Genomic DNA, 21,496 nt, shown 5'->3' on the forward strand with positions numbered 1-21,496 from the left:
TGGTCTGGGTGCCACCCTGCTGTGAACATGGTTCCTCCTCCTCCTCCTTCTCCACCTCGTCATCCTCCAGAACTGTGCCCTGGCTGGACAATTGTGTAACTTGGGTTTGTGGGTGCACGAACCCACCCTAGGAGCCACTTGGGAATGACTGGCCAGAAACCATACGAAATGATCCCTCTTCCTCCTCCTCCTGTGCCACATCCTCTTCCATCATCGCCAGGAGCGTTTTTTCAAGGAGGCATAGAAGTGGGATAGTAACGCTGAGAATGGCGTTATCGGCACTGGCCATGTTGGTGGAGTACTCAAAACAGCGCAACAAGGAACACAGGTCTCGCATGGAGGCCCAGTCATTAGTGGTGAAGTGGTGCTGTTCCGGCGAGCGACTCACCCGTGCGTGCTGCAGCTGAAACTCCACTATTGCCTGCTGCTGCTCGCACAGTCTGGCCAGCATGTGCAAGGTGGAGTTCCACCTTGTGGGCACGTCGCATATGAGGTGGTGAGCGGGAAGGCCGAAATTACGCTGCAGGGCTGACAGGCGAGCAGCAGCAGGGTGAGAACGCCGAAAGAGTGCACAGACGGCTCGCACTTTATGCAGCAGCTCTGACATATCGGGGTAATTTTTAAGGAATCTGCACCACCAAATTCAGCACATGCGCCAGGCAAGGGATATGCGTCAAACCGGCTAGTCCCAGAGCTGCTACGAGATTTTGCCCATTATCGCACACCACCAGGCCAGGCTTGGAGCTGACTGGCACAAACCACTCATCGGTCTGTTGCTCAAGGCCCGTCCACAGCTCCTGCGCGGTTTGGGGTTTGTCCCCCAAACATATAAGTTTTAAAACTGCCTGCTGTCATTTACCCCTGGCTGTGCTGAAGTTGGTGGTGAAGGTGTTACGCTGACCGGATGAGGAGCTGGTAGAGGATGAGGAAGCAGAGTAGGAGGAGGAAGCAACAGAAGGCAAACTGAAGCGCCCTGCAATCCTCGGTGGTGGAAGGACATGCGCCAAACTGCTATTCACCTCAGGCCCAGCCGCCACTGCATTTACCCAGTGTGCTGTTATGGAGATATAATGGCCCTGACCGTGCTTACTGGTCCACGTATCCGTAGTCAGGTGCACCTTGCCACAGATGGCGTTGCGCAGTGCACACCTGATTTTGTCCCCTACTTGGTTGTGAAGTTAAGGGATGGCTCGCCTTGAAAAGTAGTGGCGGCTGGGCATGACGTACTGTGGGACAGCCACCGCCATAAGGCCTTTAAAACTATCCGTCTCCACCAGACGGAATGACAGCATTTCAAAGGCCAGTAATTTAGAAATGCTGGCATTCAGGGCTAGTGATCGTGCGTGGGTAGGGGGGTACTTCCTCTATCTCTCCAGCGTTTGGGATATGGAGAGCTGAACGCTTACGTGGGAAATTGTGGAGATGCTTGGTGAACCAGGTGTTGGTGTTGCTGGCAGATCCTCTGTTTGCGGGGTGGCAGGTGGCATTGTCACTCCAGAGGTGGATGAAGAGGCCGCGACAGCAGCAGAAGAGGAAGCAGGAGGAGCCAGAGACCTTTCTTGGTTTTTGAGGTGTGTACTCCACTGCAGCTCGCGCTTTGCACTTAAATTCCTGGTCATGCAGGCTGTGCTCAGGTTTAGAACGTTTATGCCTCGCTTCAGGCTCTGATTGCACAACGTGCAAACCACTCGTGTCTTGTCATCAGCACATTGTCTGAAGTACTGCCACGCCAGGGAACTCCTTGGAGCTGGCTTTGGTGTGCTCGGTCCCTTGCTGCGGTGGGCAGTAGGAGGCGTACAGTCTAGAGGACGGCCGCTCCGCTTTTGCACTCTGCTCCCTCTTCTGCTGTGCTGGTGGCTCTGTGCGACCACCACCTCTTCCTCAGAACTACATAGGACACTAGCACGACTTTGATTCCATGTGGGGTCGAGGACCTCATCGTCCTCCACATCATCTTCCACCCAGTCTTCACCCCTGCCCTCATTGTCGGTCTGCACACTTTCGAAACCCCCAGCAGTTGGCACCTGTGTTTCGTCATCATCCGAGACGTGCTGCGATGGTCCTCTCATGTACTCATCTTGAAACATAAGTGGTTGGGCATCTGTGCACTCAATCTCTTCCACTTCTGGGGCAGGGATAGGTGGATGGCCCTGGGAGACCCTGCTAACAGATTCATCAAAAATCAGGTGCCAACTGTGGTCTTTCAGCAGGAGACTGGGTGGGAGACAATGTGAAGGAACTGGATCCACTGTCAGAAACCCAATCTACTATCGCCTGTACTTGTTCAGGCCTCACCATTCGTAGAGCAGCATTAGGCCCGACCAAATACCGCTGCAGGCTTTGTCACCTACTCGCACCTGAGGAAGGGGTTTCACTTGTGCGTGTAGCTGGCACAGATCGACCACGTCCTCTCCCTGCCACAGGAGCTCAACCAGCAGAACCACAACCTGGGCCACGTCCCTTATTTGACGCTCTCCTCATATTTTTCGAATTTAGTGTCTTGACTTAAATGGGTGTTTAATTAATAGTAGAATAGAACGACAGTATGTAGAGGGCCTGAACCAGTTTAGGCCTGAAGTAAATATTTCTTTGCCCAAAATGGCTGTATTTCAAATGGCTGTATTTCAAATCCCTGAATCAAACCCCTGTATGTAGAGGGAGTATCTCACAGGGACTGAACCAGTGTAGGCCTTAAGTAAATATTTCTTTGCCCAAAATGGCTGCATTTCAAATGGTTGTATTTGAAATGCCTGATTCAAACCCCTGTATGTAGAGGGGGTATCTTACACGGTCTGAACCAGTGTAGCTCTGAACTAAATATTTATTTGCCCAAAATTGCTGTATTTTCAAATGGCTGTATTTCAAATTCCTGATTCAAACCCTGTATGTAGAGGGGGTATTTCACACGGTCTGAACCAGTGTAGGCCTGAAGTAAATATTTCTTTGTCCAAAATGGCTGTATTTCAAATGGCTATATTTCAAATGCCTGATTCAAACCCCTGTATGTAGAGGGGGTATCTCACAGGGCCTGAACCAGTGTAGGCCTGAAGTAAATATGTCTTTGCCCAAAATGGCTGTATTTCAAATGGCTGTATTTCAAATCTCTGAATCAAACCCCTGTATGTAGAGGGGGTATCTCACACAGTCTGAACCAGTGTACGCCTAAATTAAATATTTCTTTGCACAAAATGGCTGTATTTCAAATGCCTGAATCAAACCCCTATATGTAGAGGGAGTATCTCACACGGTCTGAACCAGTGTAGGCCTAAATTAAATATTTCTTTGCCCAAAATGGCTGTATTTCAAATGTTTGTATTTCAAATCCCTGAATCAAACCCCTGTATGTAGAGGATGTATCTCACACGGCCTGATCCAGTGTAGGCCTGACTTCAATATTGGTGCACCAAATGGCGGTATTTTAAATCTCTGAATGTAACCCAAATGTATTAAGGGTGTATCTCACAATGACATCTGCATCAAAGGCTGCCAACAATTTTTTTTGTGCCCAAACGAGTGTTTGTTTAACAACTGAATTTGACAGCAGTAAAAAAGCCTGTAATTTCACACGTGCTGATGCTGCAAGGCCTGAAAATAGTGTTTTTTGTCAAAAAAGTGTGTTTTTCAAACCCCAGAAAATGATGGGTGTATTTCTAGCTTAAAATGCACACTGAATAATCAAGATGTTGTAGATTGCCAAAAAAGTATTTTTTTGTTAACAGAATATGAAAGCTGTATATATTAAACTTGAATTTAACACTTGCAGATCAGGAAAATACAGTTTTTTGTCAAAAAAGTGTGTTTTTAAAACCCCAGAAAATGATGGGTGAATTTCTACCTTAAATTGCACACTGACTAATCCAGATGTTGTAGTTTGCCAAAAACAAAATGGTGATTTGCAATGTCCCAAAAGCTCAGATGCAGTGCTGGTGCACTGAGCTTGCATAAAATGGCCACCGCCGCTGCCACCCACCTACCTAACAGAATTATAAAAGTTATTATTTTTTTGGTCAATGGCCTCAGGGCAGGGTAAAATGATTGTGCCCTGCACCCACACAACTATTTCTCTGTAGATCGCTGAGTTAGATTCTCTCCTATTCTCTCCCTGAAATCACAAGTCCAGCAGCATCCTCTCCCTACACTTGTAACAGCAGCGCTACGTGATTCAAGCTTATATAGAGCCTGGGTCACATGCTGCTCTGGCCAATCACAGCCATGCCATTAGTAGGCATAGCTGTGATGGCTTCTAAGGTCAGACAGTTAACCGCTTGTTGATTGTCTGCTCTGCAGCCTTTCAAAAAGCACCAAGAAAGCGCCGAACACCGAACCTGAACCCAAACTTTTACGGAAATGTTCGGGTTCGGGGTCCAAAAATCCTAAAGTTCGGTACGAACCCGAACTTTACAGTTTGGGTTTGCTCATTCCTATTACTAACCATTTTTTTCATGTAATTGCTCCCCCTACTGGACAACGATAACTCGAAGACTTTAGCAGTATCTATTAGCTCTATATCACTTTCTCCTTTTGTTTGAATATTTTTTACTTTGCCTTATATTAAGTGGATCCACCATACCCTTTTTATTTTATTTTTTTCATTTTTTATACTGACTTTACTCATACCAACGTTTTTATATTTATAACATTAATAAATTAATTTTTAACAGCAACATTTACATTGTGATCATTATATGCTACCCCAGATATTTTGAGAGACATGACAAGCGCTAAGGACAGTGATTAAGAAAGCATTTAATTGTATAATATTCAATAGGGAGAGTACAAGGACAATGCAGGGAATGTGTAAGGAGATGATAGGGAAACTTTTTACACACTGTAGGGAGTTTATAGGGAGAGCATCAGGAGAACATAGGAAGATTACTGGGACTAATTGAACAGGGCCCCCCCTTGGTTAATAGATAAGCAATTCTATTATGCCTTGATTCATTAATTGGGGTGAAAAAACGGTCTAATACTACTTCTATAGGGAAGTCCACATTGTTTTATAGATAATTCTTTCTATAATGCCTAAAAACTCTAATTGGGGTGAAAAAGTGGTCTATTTTTACAGTTATCTGGGTTTCCACATTGCTTTATAGATAAGAAAATCTATAACTCTATAACTGGCCAAGTTTGGCCTGGACAAGCTTTTCTGCATGACCAGTAGTATGGCATCAAAGCAGATGTTTAGTGCGGTGTAGGGATAGTTACACCAAAGAGAACTCGCCTTTCAACACAAAATGGCGAGGGACTAACCTTTGTAAAGATGAATCAGTCGTGGATCAGCAAGCATTTCAACATGCCGGTGCCTAATGCATCAAATCATTCTGGTAGTAATGTTCTAACTGCAGTGTGCTGCCACACCAAAATATTGTAAAAAATGGCCCGTTAATCCTGGCCATGTGCTTTATTATTATTCTAATGCTGTCACCTGTCTGATGTTACACACCTACTGCCCTCTTCTCCTACTGTCACCATCTTGTGCTGTTACTGCCACCTCACCACTCTGTACTGGGCCATTATGCTGACTACTCATGCTGTTGTCACCTTCAGCACTCTATGACCGGGCCACTATGATGATTCCTTATGCTGTTGCAACCCTCACCACTCTGAGTAGGCCACTATGATGACTTTTCTCCCTGTTTTCACCCTCACGAGTCTGTTCCAGGGACACTAGTCTCCCTGTTTGGCCTTTGTTGACATCACAGTTTATTTTGCCATTCCTCTGATCAGTCAAAAGAACCGGAAAATAAAAACCACAATGTCTTTGGATCATCTATAATGCCTCTATTACATGGTAGTATTTAGCATCAGGATTTGCTCATGATTTAGAAGCCAAAAGCAGGAGTAGGTCCAAAACACAGAAGACATGCAAATACTTCCTTCATGTGTTATCTCTGTTTTGGGCCCACTTCTGTTTTTGCCTTACAATACTGATAAATTACTGACCGTGTGAAGGCGGACGCTCAAAAGACAGGATCCGTTGTTTGTTGGGTTGTTCTTTAGTGTTGAGAGCGAATATTCGAATCGCGAATTTCAATCGCGAATATCGGCACTTTGAGAATTCGCAAATATTTAGAATATAGTGCTATATATTAGTATTCGCGAATAGTGTTGAATATTCTAATCGCAAATTTATCGCAAATATATTTCGTTGCCGATTTTATCAATCAGGTAAACAATGACAAATTCTCGAATTTGCTAATTTATGGCAAATATTCGGCAAAAAACTTGCGAAATATCACAAATTCAAATATTGCCTATGCCGCTCATCACTATTGTTCTTCTGATGGATCAGAAGAAGGGAAAAAAAAACAGTGACGTCAACACAAACTTGCTGCTGACACCCTCCCCACTCTGTCATGGTGCCACTACTTGTATCAGTGTGTTGCACCAAAACATTCTGAAAAATGGCCCGTTATCCTGACCACGTGCTTCACGATTCTGATGATGCCACCCAGTGTCATGGCAACACTACTTGTATCAGAGTGTTACACACCAGGTTCTCAAACAATCTATGTGGAAACAGGAGACGATGTGGAGTTTGATAGTTTATCTATCAATGTGAACACAATGAGGCTGTTCTATCACAATTTGGTAGTGTTGTGGAAAACCATTCAGGAAACGCAGTCTTCAGGAAGAATAAGGTTTATTGCGGCTAGCCGGGAGCATTAACAGCTTCAATCGCACAAAGGAAAATGCTCAAAGGGGGAGAGGCCCACACTCATCTTATACACATAACCATCCTAAAGTTTACATACTTGTCCTATCCTCATTGGATAGGTTAAACTCTCTCTACAACCCCTTTGGACATCTCCATATATGGATAATGTGTGCTTGCTTCATGTTCTTCTTGGCCAACATCTGTTATTCATTACCAATGCTTGCTTCATCTAATCTATAGCCCCTCACTCTAGTGAGTCTATCTCCCACCTTAGGAATGTGTACACACACATAAGATTTGGTATAATCAGGCGGCATTATACTATATATTTTTCATTTTCTCCTTCAGTAGAATCAGTGTGTAACACACCAGGTTCGTTAGCAATCTATATGGAAACAGGAGACTGCTCTATAGTAGAATCTTGGGCCACTGCATGGTTAAGTACACTCTGCCTGACACAAACATTAACCTATAAGGCTGAGTTCACACTTCAGTTATTTGGTCAGTTAACTCCAGCAGTTACTGTATGGTAAGCTAAAATCAGGAGCCAATCCTACTTTCAGATAAGGTATCATGAAAAGATCTGCACCGGTTCTGTTTTGGACCCCTAACTGTCCAAATAAGGAAAGTGTGAACTGAGCCTAATACTGATGCATGCCAATGAGAACATGCATATACTGTATGTGACCTGCCTGTCCTACTGACGACCAGTAACTGTTTTACTACCAGAAAGGACTAGCTATGCATGTTCCTGCAATGCACAGTGATGTGCACCGACATACACTCTCCTTGCAGGCTGGGATATAGCTGATTTAACGCACTTCATGACAAATTAATTCGCAACAAAGCAAGTTTTTTGGGAAAATTTAGCAAAGCGTCCAAATTAAATTTTTGAAAAATTCACTCATCTCTAGTTACCATCATCCATTTACCCATAGCAATATATATCACTGTTGCTGTTTGTCATTATTTATGCTGTCATTACTAAGCTTCTACAGTTTATAAGTGCAGAAATAAGTGTATTTTACAGCATCCTTATCAGCATATATTTTGACTACAAACTATGTCCAATTGCACAGACTTCAGGTAAACTTGCATGGTAGGAGTGGTGGTGGTAGCAGAAATGATGTGATCATTGTTGGTGGTGGGCTCAGTGTGGGCATCTCCCATGTGGTAATTTTTCTTCACAGTCCTGGACTTTATCATATTGGATTCTGTCCAATTCCAAACTTTTTTTTAATTGTTTAAAATTGTCATGTCCTCAAAAGATTGCTCAAAATTGTCCTGGAGTTCCACATTGTCTTCAACAAAATGTTTTCCTTCACTAATAATATTAAAATTGCCTTGTTTTCAATTCCACCTTGTCTTCATCAAAATTCTTTAAAATTGTCTTGTCTTCAAGTTCCACATTGTCTTCACCAAAATTGTGCAAAATTGCCTTGTTTTCCTTTATTCTCCTCTCCAAAAAAAAATCCCTGCCTTGTACTCTCATGTGGCATAGAATGTGGGTCTCTCCTTGGAATTGTCGCTGTGTAGCAAGGTGCAACCACCATTGACATGCGGAGCAGCTGTAGAGGCTTTTCCTGCAACAAAGTTCAATTCCCTGTACAGGAGTTATATGGTGAAAATCAGGAAACACCTTAAATTCCTAATGGTTTATCCAGCACTACTTAGATTGACACTAGTCTCTAGTATCTATACTATAACAGCCCCCCAAATGGAGCAGCAAGAACTCTGGCAGTATAGAGGAATTTTTTTTACTGATCTCCTTTCTAATGATAGGCAGACAATAATAAATATCACTTGTTACCTATGTTCCATAATTCCTGGACCTAGCATAGGACATGACTAGATCTTACTGAGCAGAATTCCCCAGTCCAAATGAAGAAGCTTAAAACATTATTATTTTTTATTGGTATTCGACCTGTCCAGTATGAAAACTGCATGCATACAGAATAGACAGATATGGACTGTAGAGATTAATGACCTTGTTTGGTGCCAACATTTTAGAAAGTTCTATTTTATATTCATTCCACAGCCATGGTTTATTAAATATTTCTTTTAATAGTAAATAGATATAATATAGTCTGACATCATATCAATACAGGCAATATTTACACATACCGTCCTCAGCTTGAGTAGTACCAAAGATTTATGACTGTTAGCCCATTAAAGAGAAATGAAATGTTAATAAAATTCTTTGGAAAAAAAGTCTCTTGGTTGAGTCATGACGACAAAGGAAGATGGTAAATTCCAACAAGGCTCTTAATCTGTTTCACTAAACCACTGTTACATCTTCAAACTATAAAAGCACAGTATATTCAAAGCAATAAAAATATTTCCTTATTAGGTAACAGAACATTAATATATCATTAACATCAGTTTACTTCTACAAACAACCCCCAGCTGTCCAACTAGAGCTGAATATGTAATTCCCAACAGTATTTTAATTTTAATTTTGGTTTTTCTTTTTTATGGCTCTTTGGGCAATTTTTAGTTTGGTAAGTCAGCTTAAAGGGGTTGTCCCATCTCTTAATTTCTACTTCAAGTGGCCAGGCTTACAGAAACTGTCTTGTGAGCTGGCACTCCGCTGCTTGCATAGCTCCTTCTGCAGTGAATTGGAGATTTGCAAATAAAATAGCAGAACAAGCTAGGCTGTTTCTATAACTCAAGAGTTGTGGAAGCAGTGTATCTCAGAAACAGCGGTGCACTAGCCTGCTCGGCAGTTTCTGTAAGCCACCGAGTGAGATGGAACAACCCCTTGAAGAAACCAATAATTCTTGATATGCCACATCTACAGACCTGACATGTTAAGATATTTTTAAAGCAAAGGTAGAATAAGTTATGGTAATATAGTACTAATTACTTTTAACAAATATTGCTAATTTCTACAAAGATATCTTTATATCTATGTTGGTAAGCCATTCCGGTAGTTGAAAAAAATCTTTTCATTTCCAAGGAGCCAACCTGAAATTTTGATCTAGATTCTGGAACCATCAGATGATAATATTAATGTCTCTATAACTGAGATAACATTGTATCCTTTATTCAAATTGTATGACTCAATGATTTTGTTAATGGCACTACAAGGGTATTTGACATGGCACTCTATTAGGGAGTGGTACATCTCAAAGACAGATTGTTTAAAGGAAGTTTGTCTTCAGGAAATTCACAGATAAACCAAGCACAATAAGTAATACGGTTAGTAGAGATGAGCGAAGTTTGCAAAAATTCGATTTGGACACTTCGCAGAATTTTTCCCCAAAATTTGATTTGATCCAAAATAGTTTGTCATGAAGAGCATTATAAATCAGCTATTTCCCGGACAGCAGGGAGAGTATCTCGGTGTACATCACTGTGCATTGCAGAAACATAGCTAGTCTGCTATATTAGTGAAACACTTACTGTTCGTCAGTATAACAGATGTCACTCTTAGACTCAGCTCACACTTCACTTATTTTGACAGTTACGGATCAAAAACTGACCAAATAACTGAAGTGAGAACTCAGCCTTACAGGTCAATTTTAGAGTCAGGTATAATGTGCTTCACTATGCAGTGGCTCAAGATTCTACTATAGAGTAAAAGGAGATCGCTCTTTCACATCGCACAAGATAGTGGCAGTAGGAGAAGATGGCAGTAGAGGCACAACGTTTGTGGCATCAGGCAGGTGGCAGCATTAGAATACTGGCAGAAGCACATGGACAGAAGTAACGGGCCATTTTTCACAATATTTTTGTGTGGCACCCAGAATTGATCTAGTCCAGGGATGCCCAACCTTTGTCCCTCGAGCTTCAGCAAAACTACAACTCCCAGCATGCCCAGACAGCCTACAGCTATCAGCCTACAGCAGTGAATTATGTGAGTTGTAGTTTTACAACAGCTGGAGGACCACAGGTTGAGCATCCCTGATCTAGTCTGATGCATTAGGCACTGGCAGAAATCCTGTTTGGAAATCCTGGCTAATCCACCCATGATTCATCTTTAGAAAGGCGAGTTCAACATTTTGTGTTGAATAGCGAGTTCTCTTTCGGATAACTATGCCACACTAAATCCCCGATCTGATGCCAAACTACTGGCCGGACAGGAGCTTGTTCAGGGCAAGCTCGGCCAGTTGTGGCCATAAATCAAGTTTGGCTGCCCAGTAGTCCAGGGGAGCTGGGATGTGGGGTGGCAATGTGCAGTCCAAGTATGCCACCACCTGCTGGTTCAGCTTCAGCTCCAAGTCCTGCTGCTGTTGTTGCTGAGTGGTTTCTTCAATAGGCGGGTGAAGGAAAGTGCACATTAGAGACTCAAGACTTAAGTTGCTGCTGATAGGGCTGGTACTGCTCCATCATATTGCCTGGACTCCATTATTTTCTCTGGATGTCCACATCATGGCTTTGAAATGGATGGATAGACAGACTTCATTTCATATTCTTCCAACTATCATGACACTCAGATGATGCAAATTGTCAATTTTCTTGGCCAAGACACTGCTATCGGAATGCTGGATGATGCTGTTTCTCTCTTCTTGGGAAATAATCTTCATGGCTGCTCCAGGATTCAAACCAGAACAGGTTGTAATTTGTAGTATACAAGAAGAAAAAGATTGTTCCACCACCAGGAGCAGTTACTGACAAGAATATGCATAACTAATCATATGCTAAATAGATGCCAGTCCAATTCATGTATGAGATAGCCAAGATGATAGTCTCATGTTCGAAGCTGTAGTGGATGGTGAGATATGGAGCCTGAAAGTAAAAATTTCAAAAAAATGTTACCCTTTTGCTCGTCAGTGTAAACCACACATTTCTGTATACATTGCTTGTTCTGTTACTCATCCTTATCCTCCTCCCCTGCTAGTTCAGCCCGCATAGGGCTCAGGTGGCCATGAGATATAGGCGCCACGTCTCCTGTCCCCAACCAGCCAGATTTATCAGCATCTGCTCCAGGATGTGAAGGAGTGGAATGACATCATTCATCCCGTAGTCCTGGCGACTGACAAATTAAGTGGCCGCCTCAAAGGGCCTGAGCAAACAGCTGGTGTCACACATGAGTTGCCACTGGCTAAGCTCGAAGTTACACAGTGACGTACCCCTGTCCATGGTCTTCCTCTACTCATATAATTGATCCAACATGTGGAGGGTGGAGTTCCAATATGTGGAAACATGGAATATGAGGCGATGTTGGGGAACACCATTCTGTCTTTGCCGCTCAAGGAGGGCATATTTTGCAGGGTAAGAGTGGCTGAAGTGCATGCACAGTTTCCTGACCTTTCTCAAGATGACTTACAGTTGGGTGTAAGACTTCAGGAACCGCTTTACAACCAGATAAAATATGTGTTTAATGCAGGGCACCTGGGTCAGCCCTCCTTGACACAGCACCGACAGAATATTCTTTCCATTATCAGTGACCATGGTTCCGATCTTCAGTTGGCAAGGAGATAGCCTGATTCAATTTCCTCTTTAAGGACGTGGAGCAGTTGTCACTCTTTTCACCCAGGTAAGCCAGGTGCAGAACAGCGTGACACTGCCATGCTCTGTATAGGTGCTATGCTGGAGGACCACTCCAAATTGTGCCTACAGTGGAGGCTGAGGTCGAGGATGAGGATGCAGAGAAGAACACAGCTTGGAATCACAGCTTGGGAATGGGGAGATGGCATTGCCTTTACCTGGCCAAGTTACTGGTGTGGCTGGGCAGGAACCACATTTACCCACTGGGCTGTAAAGGACAGATATTGTCCTTGATTGTAGTTACAGCCCCACATGTCGGCGCTGCCATGAACTGTACGAGACACTGACCAGCTCAAGAACTGTCTCATTCTGCACAACATACATGTTCAGGGGTGGTACAGCCTTTTTGAAGAAGTAGTGACAGCTTGGGACTCTCCACCTTGGCTCTGTCAAAAGCCATCAGTTCTCTGAAAGGTGCAGAGTCAACCACATGGAAAAGGAGGGACTGTAGTACCAGCAACTTGGCCAGGAGCACATTCAGCTTCTGCGCCGTTGGATGAGTGCACACATACTGTTGTCTTTTTGCAAACCCCTCGGTGATCGATTGCTGGTGAAATGAGTGACGTAAAGGAGCATCAGGGCCAGTAGATAACGGTAAGGAAACACAGCTCTCTTCTGCTGAGTGTCACGGACGTTCCTGCAACAGGTGGCAGGAGATTGGTGAGACTGGCAACATGTGGTTTGATCTGACAGGTTTTCCCTGTGGATCAATAGGTGTCTGTGTTGTTTATGGTATGGCCACACCCCTTGCCCCAGGTGTTGCTAATGTGGTCATTTAACCTTCCTTATTTATAGTTGCTTCTCCCAGAATGATGTGCAGTTTATAGCTTCAGTTTCAGTTGTGGATTGCTGGCGTGTGGATCTTGGTGGAGTTCCTGGTGCTTCCATAGCTCCTTTGAAGTTAAGTCTTTCTTTTCCCTTCTTGTATTTTGTTTGAGTTCTGTGTGTTAGTTTTCTGGATACGATGGTGATAAAGGATCAACATGGCAGGCTATCTACAGACCTGTTTAGGAAGGATACGTACAGGAACAGTATTCTCCATTTTACAAGCTCTCACCAACCAGCATTAAAAAGAGCAATTCCAAAATCCCAATATCAGCGAGTACAGCGTATTGTATCTGATCCTGATATGCAGCTTGTCAGAATTGATGAGATGACTCGGAGATTTGAACAAAGGGGTTATCCCCATTCAATCCTGAGTGAAACTAGAAAACAACTTATTGATTCTGATAAACCACTTAAAAATATATCACCTAGAGTAGCACTGGTACATAAGTTTCATCCCTATAACCAGAAACTGGATAATATTATTCGGAAACATTGGCCTCTGTTACAGAAGGCTTATCCTACTATAGAGGAGTTTAAAAATCCTCCATTAATATGCAATAAGAAAAATTCCAGTTATAGGGACAAACTGGTACATTCTGATATTGGGAGTACAAAGAAGATTTTGAAACAATTGGTGTTAGCGACTCAACGTAAGGGCACATTCCCATGTTTGCACTGTTCTCAATGCTCCCATATAATTAGAGGTTCTAAATTTTATCATCCTCATAGCGGGCGACCCTTTGCAATTGAAGTTTTTTTCACATGTGAATCCACCAATGTGATTTATTTGATAAAATGTCCCTGTGGTTTATTATATATTGGAGAGACCACACAGACGATTAGGGATCGAATTGGGAAACACAAATCTACTATTCGTACTAAGAATTTAATGTTACCTATCCCATTTCATTTTGAACAGTGCAAACATGGGATTGCTCAATTGAGATTCCAAGTATTGGAACAGGTTAAAAGACCTAGGAGAGGAGGAGATTTGAAGAAACTGTTATTGCGCAGAGAGGCGTATTGGATCTATATGTTGGATACCTTGCACCCTAGAGGCCTTAATAGGGATTATGAGATCATGCATATTTGATATAGTGTTATTTATGTATACACTTTTATTTTTCAGACATCAAATATTTGCTGAGGGATCTCATATACCTGGAAGTATGAAATAATGTTTGTGGTAGATATGCATATATACTTTTGATTTGGAGGATTATCTATATATATATATATATATATATATATATATATATATATATATATATATATATATATATATTGTTGTGAAGTGTAGTTTGAGACACATACCCAGCTGTAGAGATTTACTGATAGGCCTTTTTCTGTTAGTTATTCACCCTCCCACCACCTGTGCAGGTGAGGGGAGTTGGTGATGATGTCACATGGGGAGGAGTTTATCCCATTATATATTACTGGTCATTCTGTATACTTGTACCTGTTGATGAAGGCATGCTAGCTGAAACGTCCAGGATTGATTTGATGAAATAAACAACACTTGATTGAAGACACGTTTGCTGGGATTTTCTTTGTATATTCGTGGAGACCACTTCCTATTCCGTGCAACGTGCAAACTGAGTGAGTGCCGACTATTTTTTTTGTGTTCATACTGGTAGTCAGTCATGATTTTGGTTAGGGTGTTACTAGGAGGTATCCCTCTTCCTTCCCTTGTTCTCAGGCCTGATTCCCGGTTCCCCCTTCCCTCTTGCTCAGTGTGGTGTTTCCCTCCCACACCAAAGCGTGACACTGAGGTGGTGCAGCCTTAACTGCTGGAAAAGGGTTGCGGGCCGCTAGGAGATGCCTCAGGCTGTACCACAACATTAGCGCCACAGTTTTCCCAGGCCACATTATGGTTACACTCCATGTGTTGACGCAGGGCCATGGTTCCAACATTAGCACCCTGTCTTCATATTCTACACACGACTACTCTGACATCCACTGGCAACTTCGGTAAATATGGCATTTTGCCCCACCACTGCATGCCTCTATGAACCCGCGCACTGCTAATTGTTTCTGAACATGTAGGCTCCTGAGTAGCAGACGGTCTACCCGGGGCACATTTGGCTCCAGATCTCACTTTGTATCCATCCTGCTGGCTTGCTGCCACACTTACACCCTGCTGGCTGAGCCGCACACTTACACCCTGTCACTGTCTCATGGGCAAGCTGCCACCCTCACCCCTCTTCACCTGGATCCCACATGAGATCAGCTATATGATCTTTCACCACTGTCTGCATGTCACTGATGTCGCCCTCGCCAGTCTCATGGCTGTATCGCTGACCGCTCACAACACCTGCTCCCAGGCGACTGTCATCATCACTACTTGCCCTCCCACAGGAGGAAACAGCAGATCTCTCCTCCAAATTTTGGCTGGGCAGTAGCTGCTGACTGTCCTCAATAAGCTCGGCCTCACAGAAAAGCGGAGCAAAGTCAGCAGCATACAATACTACTAGACGGAGCAGAAAATGAAGGAGCAGAAGGAGCAGAAAAGTGTTCCTAGGCCATGTCAACTAAGTGTGGTGCCAGGGGATCCCACTGACTTCTCTCTGTGGGTGTCTGATGTCAGTTGAGATGATGTTGAAGATAGAGTCAACCATTCAAGAACAGCTGGTTTGCTGGTCAAAACACATCTGTTGAATGACACTGGCAGCTCTGGATTGTTGCTGTGATGGCAGCTACCATCCCCCTTCTGCTGCTGCTAGTTCTGCCAGCTCCAGAAATATTTTTTCCACTGCCGTTACCTTGGAAGGCCATGGCACATATCTGTCAGACATACTATATAGTAACAGTAATTGTAAGTGTAAAATAGCAGTAGTATTAGACCGCTTTTTCATTCCATATAGAGAATCAAGGCCTAATGGAGTTACTTATCTATAAAACTAGGTGGAAGTAACTGTAAAAATAGAGCGCTATTTCACCATAATTACAGAATCAAAGCCTAATTGAATTACCTGGTCCCAGTATTTATCAAATGCAGGGCGGTAGATGGTAGTGACCTGAGATCCGGTGTCCAGTAGGGCGACAAAGGGAAATCTGTTAATTCGGATTGATACTTCCGGACTGGATCCTACATATCTGGGCATCCAGTTGGGATCTTGTGGACCTACTGGTTTACCTCCCGAGGGGCGGTCCTTAGCCTCAAGGGTTTCTCTTTTAACCGCCAGCACATTGGTTCCGTATGCCCTGACTTATGACAGTAGGTGCAAATAGGTCACCTGTTGGCGTTGGAGCAGACACTTGGGCGCCCGCCAGGGCCTCTGGGATATACATCTTTGTAGTCAGGAGGGAAATGTTTTCTTGGTAACGATGTTTCATTCTCCAACAATAAGGGCTTCTCCCACTGTTCTAGTTTTTGACACACCTTCTCCAGGTTTAAGCTGCCTGACTGGCTACCGGACAACACGTGGAAGGGGTAGCAGGCGTATGGACAGGTGTTTCAGCAAATTTAGCAAGCTCTGACTGTGGACTCTTTCCCAGAATGCTAATGGCTAGCTCTTTAAAGTCCAGGAAGGTGTTGTGCAGCTAACATTCTCAACTAGGTTGTCAGAGTTAACACCTTCAATGAATTGTTCTTTCAGAGTTTTGTCTTGGTTCTCTGCCTCACGGGGGTCTACCTGAACCACAGCTCTAAGGGCTTCTTGTAAAGACAGTGCAAAGTCTCTGAGTGACTCACCGGTTTGTTGTTTCGTGCTGATGAACCTCATTTTAACCTATTACACGGTCTTGGGTTCGAAAGGTGGTGTAGTCTCTCGAAGATCTGTCCCAGTGTTCTCCTTTTAGAGCTGGGCCAGGACCTCACCTCCCGGAGTGCGGCTCCCCCTAGTTGCGCTAGGAGTATATCCATTTGCTGCTCTGTGGAGACAGGGTACAACCTAAACAAGGCACACATTTTCTCCTTAAAGTCTCTTAGGGTGTGAGCTTCCCCAGAGAATCGGGGGAATGAAGGGGCCCCAAAGTAGTAGGGCATAGTTAGTGGCATCATGCTGGCTGCTGCAACGGCTGGTGGTGCACTGGAGCCAGCTGCGGCTGTTGCAGGGGATCCGCTGAGGTCGGGCTGCGCGGTTTCCTCCTGAACAGACATGGTAATGACAGTTTATTTAAATGCTGCAGCCTAAATTTGACTTTATACAATTTTTTTGAATGGGGTTGCTATGGGCAACCGTTGCGGGTGTATGACCCTTTAAGGCGTGCGGTGCAGGCCAGAGATACTATTGATGAATATTCCTGTTAAATGCCCCCTCTGCTACCGATGGATGATTTTCTCAGGCCAAAGAGTAAGGTCGGGGCCTTTACTTGCGTTTATCTCGTGGAGGTTGGCTGGCAATTGCGACTGTTCTCCTCTCTCTAGTTCGGATGCCAGATCTCGCGATCCACAAGCGTATGTCACACTCAAGTTCAGTGTGCGGCGCCTCTCTTCAACGCGATCCACAGCCAGAAGGGGCTGTGATATACTCTGCATACAGCTAGCCTCGGCCTCCCCGGACCGCTACAGGAGTGGTAGGCGGCACTCTGACTTATTCTTTTGCATATGCGGCGGTGCACCAACTTTTTACGCTCTGAGAGGAGGTGAAACTAAATTTTTCCCGCCAGGCTGCTCTGTGATGGTGCAGCAAACAATTGCTAGTCCTTTAGGTGGCCATTTTAAGTGCAAAGCAGTCCATTCAAACAGAGCAAGCAACGCTAGTGACTTTTGAAAAATCCACAATTTTGCAGTTTTAAAAATGCGGTTTTGTAGTAGAAGTGTAGTGCAATACATGCAGACAGTCTCTAAGCAACCTAAACAGTCCATTGGCCCAGTAAAAGCAATCAAACAGTTTGGGCTCATTCACAATAGGCAGTCTATAATGGCGCAGGGGTTTGCAAATCATGTTCATTCACAGTTCATTAAAGGCACAAAGGAATGAATCCTGTTCGTAGTGATGCCAAGATTTATTTATGCAGTGAGCCAGACTGACAGGGGAATTATATGTGAGGTCACGGTGTGAGCATTAGGTGGCCCGAGGTAAATACAGTTCTGGTTACTCGCGGTAATGTCGTCCCTGGGCAGGCCTGCACAAGTGATGAGGAGAACGGCACAGGAATTCTCTGGGGCCCACTGTGGTGTAAGGGACACAAGCCAGATGGTGGTTCGAGGTGCCCTTGATGGTCTGTATTAATGTGCCTATGGCAAGGTCCTTGTAGTCGTGACGCCAGTACCTTTTATGGTGGTACAACCATTTACTGTAGTGTTAACTGAGAAATTGGAGACTGAGACAAGGATGGTGCATTTTTATGCATAATCCCTGCCTACAGGTGTGTTAGATTCCATTACACTGAGCCTACCACTAGGGGGAGACAACACATCCCAGTGTACACCAGTGTACCACGCGACAACATCACTCAATAGCAGGAGCAGGTAACTTCACAATAATTGAATACAAAACCCGGCTTGTGAATATGACTATGTTTGGGTACTATATAGTGAACCAGATGATAAAATAGACATAATCTCCTACACATTATTAAGATACTGTACAGCGCATATCTATATGAATTTTTTTAACCATTCTATTAAGCTCATCTACTGTACACAGTTAATCGACAATCCTTTCCCAAAACCATGATCATTTGCACTACTAATAGTAACTAATATATTTATATAAAAAACGAAATCCTCTTTAATACATGATTGTTATACAATAAAATACATAATTATTGTGAGATTGTGTTTTATAACATAGGATAGTGGTGTACTAACTAAACTAGTACATGGATTGCAGGATAAAACTTACCAGGAAAGGTTAAAGGACCTTAACATGTATAGCTTGGAAGAAAGAAGAGACAGAGGGGATATGATAGAAACTTTTAAATACATAAAGGGAATCAACTCGGTAAAGGAGGAGAGCATATTTAAAAGAAGAAAAACTACCACAAGAGGACACAGTTTTAAATTAGAGGGGCAAAGGTTTAAAAGTAATATAAGGAAGTATTACTTTACTGAGAGAGTAGTGGATGCATGGAATAGCCTTCCTGCAGAAGTGGTAGCTGCAAATACAGTGAAGGGGTTTAAGCGTGCATGGGATAGGCATATGGCTATCCTTCATATAAGATAGGGCCAGGGGCTATCCATAGTATTCAGATATATTGGGCAGACTAGATGGGCCAAATGGTTCTTATCTGCCGACACATTCTATGTTTCTATGTTTCTATGGTGGCGAACCTATGGCACGGGTGCCAGAGGTGGCACTCAGAGTCCTCTCTATGGGCACCCACACCCAGGAAAAAGTCTGTGATGTACCAGTATGCGTTAGACTTTTCCTGCCATTTGTCAGCACAGGGCAAACTATGAACAGCACAGGCAGCGCATTGAATGCAGGCAGGCTGTTTTATCTAAGGGTAGGTTCACATCAGCGTTATGGATTCCATTATGGCTTTCCATTATAACATGGTTATAACGGAAAATAACGGAATCCATAAGACGGAAGTCAAAACGGAAGACTTTAAGAGGCATTCCGTTTTGATCCGTCGACAGGACTTTGTTTTCCGTCTTGCATAACGGGAACCAGGCGGATCTGTTAAAGGCTTCTGTTTTGACTTCCGTCATAATACAAGTCTTATAGGCAGCATAAAGGATCCATCCTGGTTTTTGACTTCCGTCTTATGGATTCCGTTATTTTCCGTTATAACCATAACGGAATCCATAACGCTGATGTGAACCCACCCTAATTGATAAAGTACATGGAAGATGTACTATACTGGTATTCAGGGTAAATTGCAGTGTTGGCACTTTGAGATAAATCAGTGGGTTTTGGGTTGTAGTTTGGGCACTCGGTCTCTAAAAGGTTCACCATCACTGGCATAGGACATTATGATAATTAAACAATAAAATATATGATTACTGTCACAAGGGTGTCAAGAACCACGCCTGACTCCGTTATACCCGGGGTCAGGAAGTCGCAGCGGTTGGCTGCGCGCTCTATGTAAGATAGGGCTGATTCCTTATGGTAGCTTTCTGGGTTTGCTTTGCAACCCTTTTTGGCTCACTCAGGGATCCGTAGCTCCTTCTCCTCAGCTGTTCCTTGTCCAGCACTCCCAACCTCCTTATATTCCCCTCTCACACTTCTCTGGTTGCCAGATATAGAGCTTCCTGCCTGGACTTCTATACTGACCCTCTGGAGCTGTGTTGCTGCGTTCTCTGGTTGTTAGTCCAGAACGTTACCCTCCGGATCCCTGTTGGACCTTTGTGGTCTGCTGTGGTCGCCCACCTGGGTGTATGTGTTTGTCTGTATTGTCTGTCCTCTCCCTGGTGTTTCCCTCTTAGTGTCAGTGGTGCGGACTAGCGATCCCACCGGCCCGTTCACTATCTAGGGCTCATTTTAGGGAAAGCCAGGGTTTAGGCACGTGATCGCCGCACGGGTGAGGAACCCGTCTAGGGACGTCAGGGCAGTCAGGTGCCAGCCGCAAGGTGAGTCAGGGGTCACCACCTTTCCCTCTCCCTTGGGCAGGGCTTTCCCTTTTCCCTCCCTGTGCGTGACGCCGGTCATTACAATTACATGAAATTCTAGTTCATGTACATAAACACAAAATTACTATACGTTGAGATTTATATCCACCGTAAAATATACAGTGTGTATGTGCCAAATGCGCATACATTCATATGTATACACATACAGTCCTGATCAAAAGTTTAAGACCACTTGAAAAATTGCAAAAATCATATTTTACATTGTTGGATCTTAACAAGGTTCCAAGTAGAGCTTCAACATGCAACAAGAAGAAATGAGAGTGAGACAAAACATTTTTTGAGCATTCAATTAATTGAAAATAACAATTAAACTGAAACAGGCTGTTTTTCAGCTGATCAAAAGTTTAGGACCACATGCCTTTAAAAGGCCAAATCTGTGCAAAGATGTGGATTCATTGTCATTTTCTGTCAGGTAGTCACATGTTGTGATGGCAAAGGCAAAAAAACTCCCTTTTTGAACGTGGTCGGGTTGTTGAACTGCATAAGCAGGGTCTCTCACAGCGCGCCATCGTTGCTGAGGTGGGACGCAGTAAGACAGTAATTAAAAATTTCTTAAATGATCCTGAGGGTTATGGAACAAAAAAGTCAAGTGGAAGACCCAAAAAAATTTCATCAGCCTTCAATTAAGGCCCTTACTGGTGCTGACTGCAGCCCCATAACCATCAGACGGCATCTGAGACTGAAGGCATTAAAAACAAAAAACATCTTCAAAGACCTCGTCTCCTTGAACGCCACAGAACTGCTCGTTTGGACTTTGCAAGAGAGCACCAAACATGGGACATTCAAAGGTAGAAGAAAGTTTTATTCTCAGATCCCACCTGAGATGTTTTCTATGCGCCACAGTGGAGGGGGCGCCATAATGGTCTGGGGTGCTTTTTCCTTCAGTGGAACAATGAAGCTTCAGGAAGTGCAGGGGCGTCAAATGGCCGCTGGCTATGTCCAGATGTTGCAGAGAGCATTCCTCATGACTGAGGGCCCTCGTCTGTGTGGTA

The sequence above is a fragment of the Bufo bufo genome, chromosome 2 (assembly GCF_905171765.1).
Source record: "Bufo bufo chromosome 2, aBufBuf1.1, whole genome shotgun sequence".
In the NCBI taxonomy this organism is placed as follows: Eukaryota; Metazoa; Chordata; class Amphibia; order Anura; family Bufonidae; genus Bufo; species Bufo bufo.